The sequence below is a fragment of the Cimex lectularius genome, unplaced genomic scaffold (assembly GCF_000648675.2).
Source record: "Cimex lectularius strain Harlan isolate CLEC.00 unplaced genomic scaffold, Clec_2.1 scaffold58, whole genome shotgun sequence".
Taxonomy (NCBI): Eukaryota; Metazoa; Arthropoda; class Insecta; order Hemiptera; family Cimicidae; genus Cimex; species Cimex lectularius.
Genome location: NW_019392696.1, coordinates 2,041,341 through 2,047,966, shown reverse-complemented (window position 1 = coordinate 2,047,966; position 6,626 = coordinate 2,041,341).

Below are 6,626 nucleotides of genomic sequence, written 5' to 3'. Positions count from 1 at the left end.
GGTCACAAAGTACAATAAAGCCAGACCGCGGACATGAAAATAGTGAAAATTTGAGATATAGGTGTACAAGCAGCATAAAAAATTCGCTAACGCATGTATGAATGGTGGCAAACAACGGGCAAACACAACGTCCGACCAAAACAACTACGTACATAACCTTTAACTCAACTTTATAGTTCAACTAGTTCCCTGCGAAAACATATAACCGGATGTTGGGTTTTTTATGAACAAAAACAACATTTCGTAGATTTTACATTAAACGTATTTTCGATTCCTAACCTCGTAAAAAATAAAATAAATTTCCAATTATAATATTGTTTTTCATTAATTTGTAACAATGTTGTCTTTTAAGTTTTACATTATTTTATAGTTTCAACGTTTTTAATGTTCTAATTACGGTATATTTAATAATCAATAAAACCTTTATTTAAATGATTTATTTTATACTTTAAATAACTAATTTACCCTGACTCAAGCAGGAAAGTATATTTTAGTCGTAAATAATCTTAGTAAAACTTTCTACATGGATATTTATGCTCGTTTGTATGTTGTCTGTTACTGTCACACAAAAAATTACACCCCCCCTTTATACCCGTACACACAATTATTGACTACCATTAGTGGTAGAGAAAACAAACTATCTTAAATTTACCAATAAATGACCGAAAAATGTCACGACTCAAAAAAGAGCAACTTTTAGGTGTTTTACAGCTGGATTTTTAAACTTTTATGTTTTCGCTTGTGTCTTGGAGAATATCCATCGATCATGATAGTTTTTAATTCTAACAATCGTAATGGCGTGTACTTATCACTTAAGTAAAAAAAAGTAAACTTGTATTCTCTCTCCTAAAAATTATCTTTTGTTGAGTTGTTCCACTTTTCTTGTGGGTATGCAATATATATTTGTCTTTACCAAAACCAAACTGAAAATAAAATGTAATAAAAGGTAAAAGGCAAACGCCACAAAAACTGCCCACAAAATCTAGGTTTTGCTAAACAAATGTGTAAATAATCCAAATAATTTAAAAGCTAATCAATTTATTAGGATTTTTAATTAAAAGTTGTTTGACATTGTAAGGATCAAGTTAAGTGATGGATTGATAGTTCACTCAAATTTGAGAAAAATATATATTTTAATAATTTACTATTAAAATTTATGTGACAGCATCCGAGGTTGATATTTACACCAAATAACCTACACACTAAAAAACTTTTTGCTAGAATAAAATCTAACCGTAATAAATTTATTCAGCATCTACCCTACCATTATAGTCATACATATGTGATGTTGCTAAATTTCACAAGTTTTTAATATTTGCTGAAACATTAGGCCAAATTCATACGGAAGCACACTTGGCTCTATTGGCAAAGTCATCAAGAAGCTTTGTATTGAAGCTGGTAATGAGTCAGATCATGAAAACTCAGCAATAAATCGATTAATAGTTAATAGCACTTAGTTAACTTTAGAATAGTTAATAATTAATAGAACTTTCGTTTGCATTTTTTAATCTTTTATTTGTAACGAGTTCAGTTGATTCATTTTTTTTATCCAAATGGAAGGAATATTTAAGTAAAGAAAAAGTTATTATCAAAATATAGCCACGCACATCAGTAAAAAATGAAATAACTGTTTCATCACAACTTTTATTTATTAACAATCTTAATACGTAATACATTCAAAATAGTCATCTGATAAATCTGAAACGCTCAAATATTAATCGTAACATCATACGACGTATAATATCATTTTTTGTAAAAAAATTATAAACAATTATTTAATTTCTATTCCTAAATTTACACAATTATTATTTATTCTATCTGAAGAAATTAGCTTCCAAAAATACAAACATATATATTAGTAAATTACAACTTTCATTTTGATATTAATTAGAAGCTCTAAACATTATACACTTAACGGCAATAGAATAATAATAATAGAATATAAAGGGAAAGCTATCAATATCGTATAATCTTTTAAATTACATGGCCATTTCCTCTCAATAAAAAATTATCTCCTTTAGTTTTGAAGGAAAAACTTGTCTTACTTAGTATTCCGTATTTATATATAATCGATTGTGTAACTAAATATGTACGGTATTGTATTTTTATTTTTATTTCGAAGCTGCTAGAATGTTATTAATATAATTTGTAATTATAGTAAATCCAATAAAGACGCTTTATTGATATTTAAAAAAACAGCCGATGACAACGTATTCTGTTTGGTTAGTTGATTTTCTTGATGTTTTGCTCTCTTTTTGATTATTTACTTTTTAATTCAAGGAAAAACATTGTTCTCTTCTTTCCACAATTGTGTTTTTGTAAACATTAAGCTGTTCTAAATGCTCGTGAATTACTTAACCCGTTATAGAACTATACAATTAGTAATTAAAGACTTTTCAAGTCACACTGTTCGATATAAATCGTTAATTCGGTACGGTAACAAGGATGGTTATTCTCCTGCATGGAATCCATTTTACATGCGGTCGGGGAAACTTTTCGGGATGGGGGTTCCGATCCACTTGACTGATGAAGATCTGAACTCTTGAACTTGAAAACAGATAGCCCAACTTGCCCGGCAAATTTTTCTTCGAAATCTAGAATATCAATACAATAAGGAAAAACAAACACGTACTTTTCAGCTTTACTTATAAATCTCAAAAACGTTAAAAATTACTATAAAATAATCAGCGATAAATATGAATATTCTACTACATGTAGTTTTCGCTTAACGAAACAGGAAATTGTATTTTTTAATATAGTAATGGATGAACATTAATCATTTTATGACTTAGGACTTAAATATATCTAAGATACTGGATTGGGAGATGGCATTGAATAGAGGGCTTCCTAAAAAAATTGTATAATCATCTAAAAGCCCTTACATTATAATTTTGACATAGATTCACGTGGTTCTACTATGGTATTCGCAGGTAATTTAAATTTGATAAAAATGTGGGAATCTAATAGATAAGTGAGGAGATTGAATTTTGCTCGTGTGTCAGAAAACCGTTTTACTGATTAAGTGTTTTGACATTGGTTAAAATACAATCTGCACAAAAAATTTTTAATTAGCCGCATTCTTCTAGTAGTCATCTGGTAACGCTACAGTCATTATTAAATATGCCTATAGTTGTTACTATATGTACTTCATTATTAATGTTAAATAGAGTAATAGTGAAGTAATTATATTTGTACATTATTATTATTAGTGTACAAATATAATTTGTTAAATGTAAATTAGTTAAACTTCCGCCCTGCCGATGACGTAATATACGTTGAAAGCGTGGCAAGGATAAAGTATCATTATTAGTTGATCTTCTTTACTTTTGAACTTTTAAAATGATATTGAATATTATGTGGGCTATTAACAGATACATGTTAGCTTCTTATTCAGCTACAAGAAATAAAAAATGTTATTTATTCAAAATCTGAGCAAATGGAAACTGTTGTCCATCAAAGCTGGATTTGGTTCATTTTGCAGCATGGTTACAAACGGATTTGAATGAAGTACCACTTATTAATGTTTCAGAGTGTCTTTTCAAGAGCCCTTCATAACTATTTTCATTATTGTTTGTTACGAAGTATTGATGAAAAACAATAGAGCGATAATTCTTTTCAGCAGTACAAGGAAAACACAATTGCAAAAATAGCTGTATGTAATGTATGTAAATGTAGCTGACCTGTTATTTACATACATACATGAAGAAAAAATAATTACTAAAATAAATAATTAATAAAATTGTACAACATAATAAAAATAAAATATGGTAACATTATTAATAAAGAAAAAAAATTGTTTATAAAACATGTTATTTTTTCCATAACTTCTACTAGTACTTGCAAATACAAAACCCCACCGTTAGACAGAATTTACAGACGTAGAAAATAGTGTACGTATTGAGCATTTTTAAAGTATATTGTTTTTTTATAATAACAGTTTTCCTGATAACTCTCAATTTACTTAGTAAAAAATCTCTACATTATTTACGATGAATTGTACCACCGACTCTTCACATCTTCGATTTTTGTACTTCCGGTTCACAAAAAATTAAAAGAAAATCGTAGTTTTAACTATAGGGGTCCGAAAAATTCCAATGTTTTATTGTATCTAACGTGTCGCGGACCGTTGCCCTTTGACCTAGGAGAAAGTGACAGAAGTCGTGCAGTAGAGTTGGACGCGTGGATAGGGAGCTGAGGCAGCGAAGAACACGGCGGTCTGTGTTTTTTTAAAGCAATATAAAGAGTTCTTTTTTTCTTTTTTCTTTTTTCGCCTAATTGTAATACTGATTTCCCTAGAACCCTTCCTTCCCAAATGAGCGTCAGCAAGAAATTTATAAAAAAATATCTTAAAAATCATATTTTTTTGCGATTGTATCTCAAACGTTCACATACACGGTAATTCAGAGGGACATTTAGGATATCACTGAAACAATTTTCATACATTATTCATAAATCGTGAGATGCGGTCTGGTGTGATGTAGGTTTCAGAAAAAAAAATTTCTTTATCGTCCCAACGTTTCGATCTTTGTTGAGATCTTCAGGGCCTGAGCTGCTGTTTGATTACGCAGAAAACAAAAACTTTCAGTGAGTAGAAATACTTTGTTTGAATATTTAAAAAAAATTTTTTTCATTGTATAAATTCACTTTTTTCCACATCCTACATGTATTCGTTAAATTTAAACAATGTTTCTCAATCACAGGCCCTGAAGATAATCTCAATAAAGATCGAAACGTGGGCACGATAAAGAAAATGTTTTTCTGAACCTACATCACACCAGACCGCATCTCACGATTTCTGAATAATTATCGACTAACAATCACTAATCTCCACACAAAGTTTTCATATAGAAAATCCATTTTTTTTTTCACGTTATGTAAATTACTATTAATTCTTAACTTTTAGGTTTTTCTTTCTGTTCTTTATTTTTTATATTACGTTTAATATAAACAAATATTTTATCTGGTATTTGATTACATAACCAGTGTAACATTAGCTGTTAGGTCTGCTCTAACGGCTGACAATTCAACACTTCCGCAACACTCACAAGTCTTGCGGGTTTAGTATGCCGAGATGTTATCTTCCTGTTTCAGTTTAATCTTTGCAGTGACGAAAAGTGTTTCCAGCTTACTTTTTTTGACGATTGTTGTTTTATTATTATAAATTCGAATTGAATAAACTATAAATCTTATAATATTTTTTCTCCATAGTGTTGCAACTACAGTACTTTTATTATAGATTTTGTAGCTATTGCTCTGAAGTATAAGGATAATGAAATGATCGATGCTGTATTGATTGTGGAAAAAGGAATTTACCTTGCTGCTGCGAAATCACGATGAAACAACAGTCTTGAGCACGAGATACTTCCGCTGGTTGGAAATTTATCTGAGAACGTGAAGCAATAGAATTGCGTGCGATCTGTGCGATGTGACGTGAGGTCCATATTATTCATGGAAAACTATATTGAAATATTGCGGTCCAAAATAAAAAGTCGCACGTCTATACCAAGCATTGTGTTCAGAGAATAAATGCAAAAGGTTTGGCAGATATCGACTCAGGATGGAAGTATATTAGTTTTTAGAAAAAAAAACTTTATCTAGCAATGATACTACTTTTAATAGTGATGGATCGTTAAATGTCCTCAAATTTTGGGATAAGGTTGCTCATCTACATCAGTCGGTAAATGTGTACAGTGGATTTTTTAACGATCATATCAATCGGTGATAACTTTTTCGAGAAAACATATTACAAATAGCCAGTTTATGCACAACATATTAGGGAATATACCCATGTAGAAATTATAATTACAGAAAGAAAATCCCCTTTTTTACGGCATATGTTACAATCTTTATGGCAGACAACTGTCATTTTTATAAAATAGAAGAAAAACTAAAAAAATGTACCTGGGTTTTGCATTTTTGGTCTGAAAATAGTTAGGAATTTTTAATAGAGCGGTCACATGATAAATGTACACTGAAGAACGTGAAATAGTAATACTCCAAGGAACACAATTCGCTGATAATTTCTAACTTTTATTTTATTATATGTTTTTATACCAAAATTTGAAATAACAGTTAATTTATAGAGCTTATTGTTCATGATTTTTACAGAATATAAATTTTATATAATACATTCAATGTCACTCAATGTTTGATCTCAAAGTAATGTGTTTTTTTCTTTTTAAGAAATTGTGTACTAATAAAATATTTTTAAATCAACATAGTGTTAATAAGATTTATTATGATTAATATCAAGTCACTTTTAATCTATTGTCGCTTTTGGCAGGATCGATGAAACTAATGATGTGACAAGTACGAAGTCATATTTGCAAGATGTATGGCAAACATGTATGGGACCGTGCGTGTCAGATTTGATTTGACAAGTTTGTAGACAGCATTTTATTATCCGGTTAACAACAAACGGCAAAGATGTCAAGGAGATAAACTTAAACCTTACATGAAAACAAATTACCAAATGTTGAAATATAACTAAGCACGTGTATGTTTATCTTCGAGAGTTTCCACTAATTGACAAAAAACACAGTACAGAACAGTACAGTACAGTTTTGTTTTTTATTTACTTTAGAAAAATATTTCATAATTTGTTGGCAATGGCTTTCTTGACACAA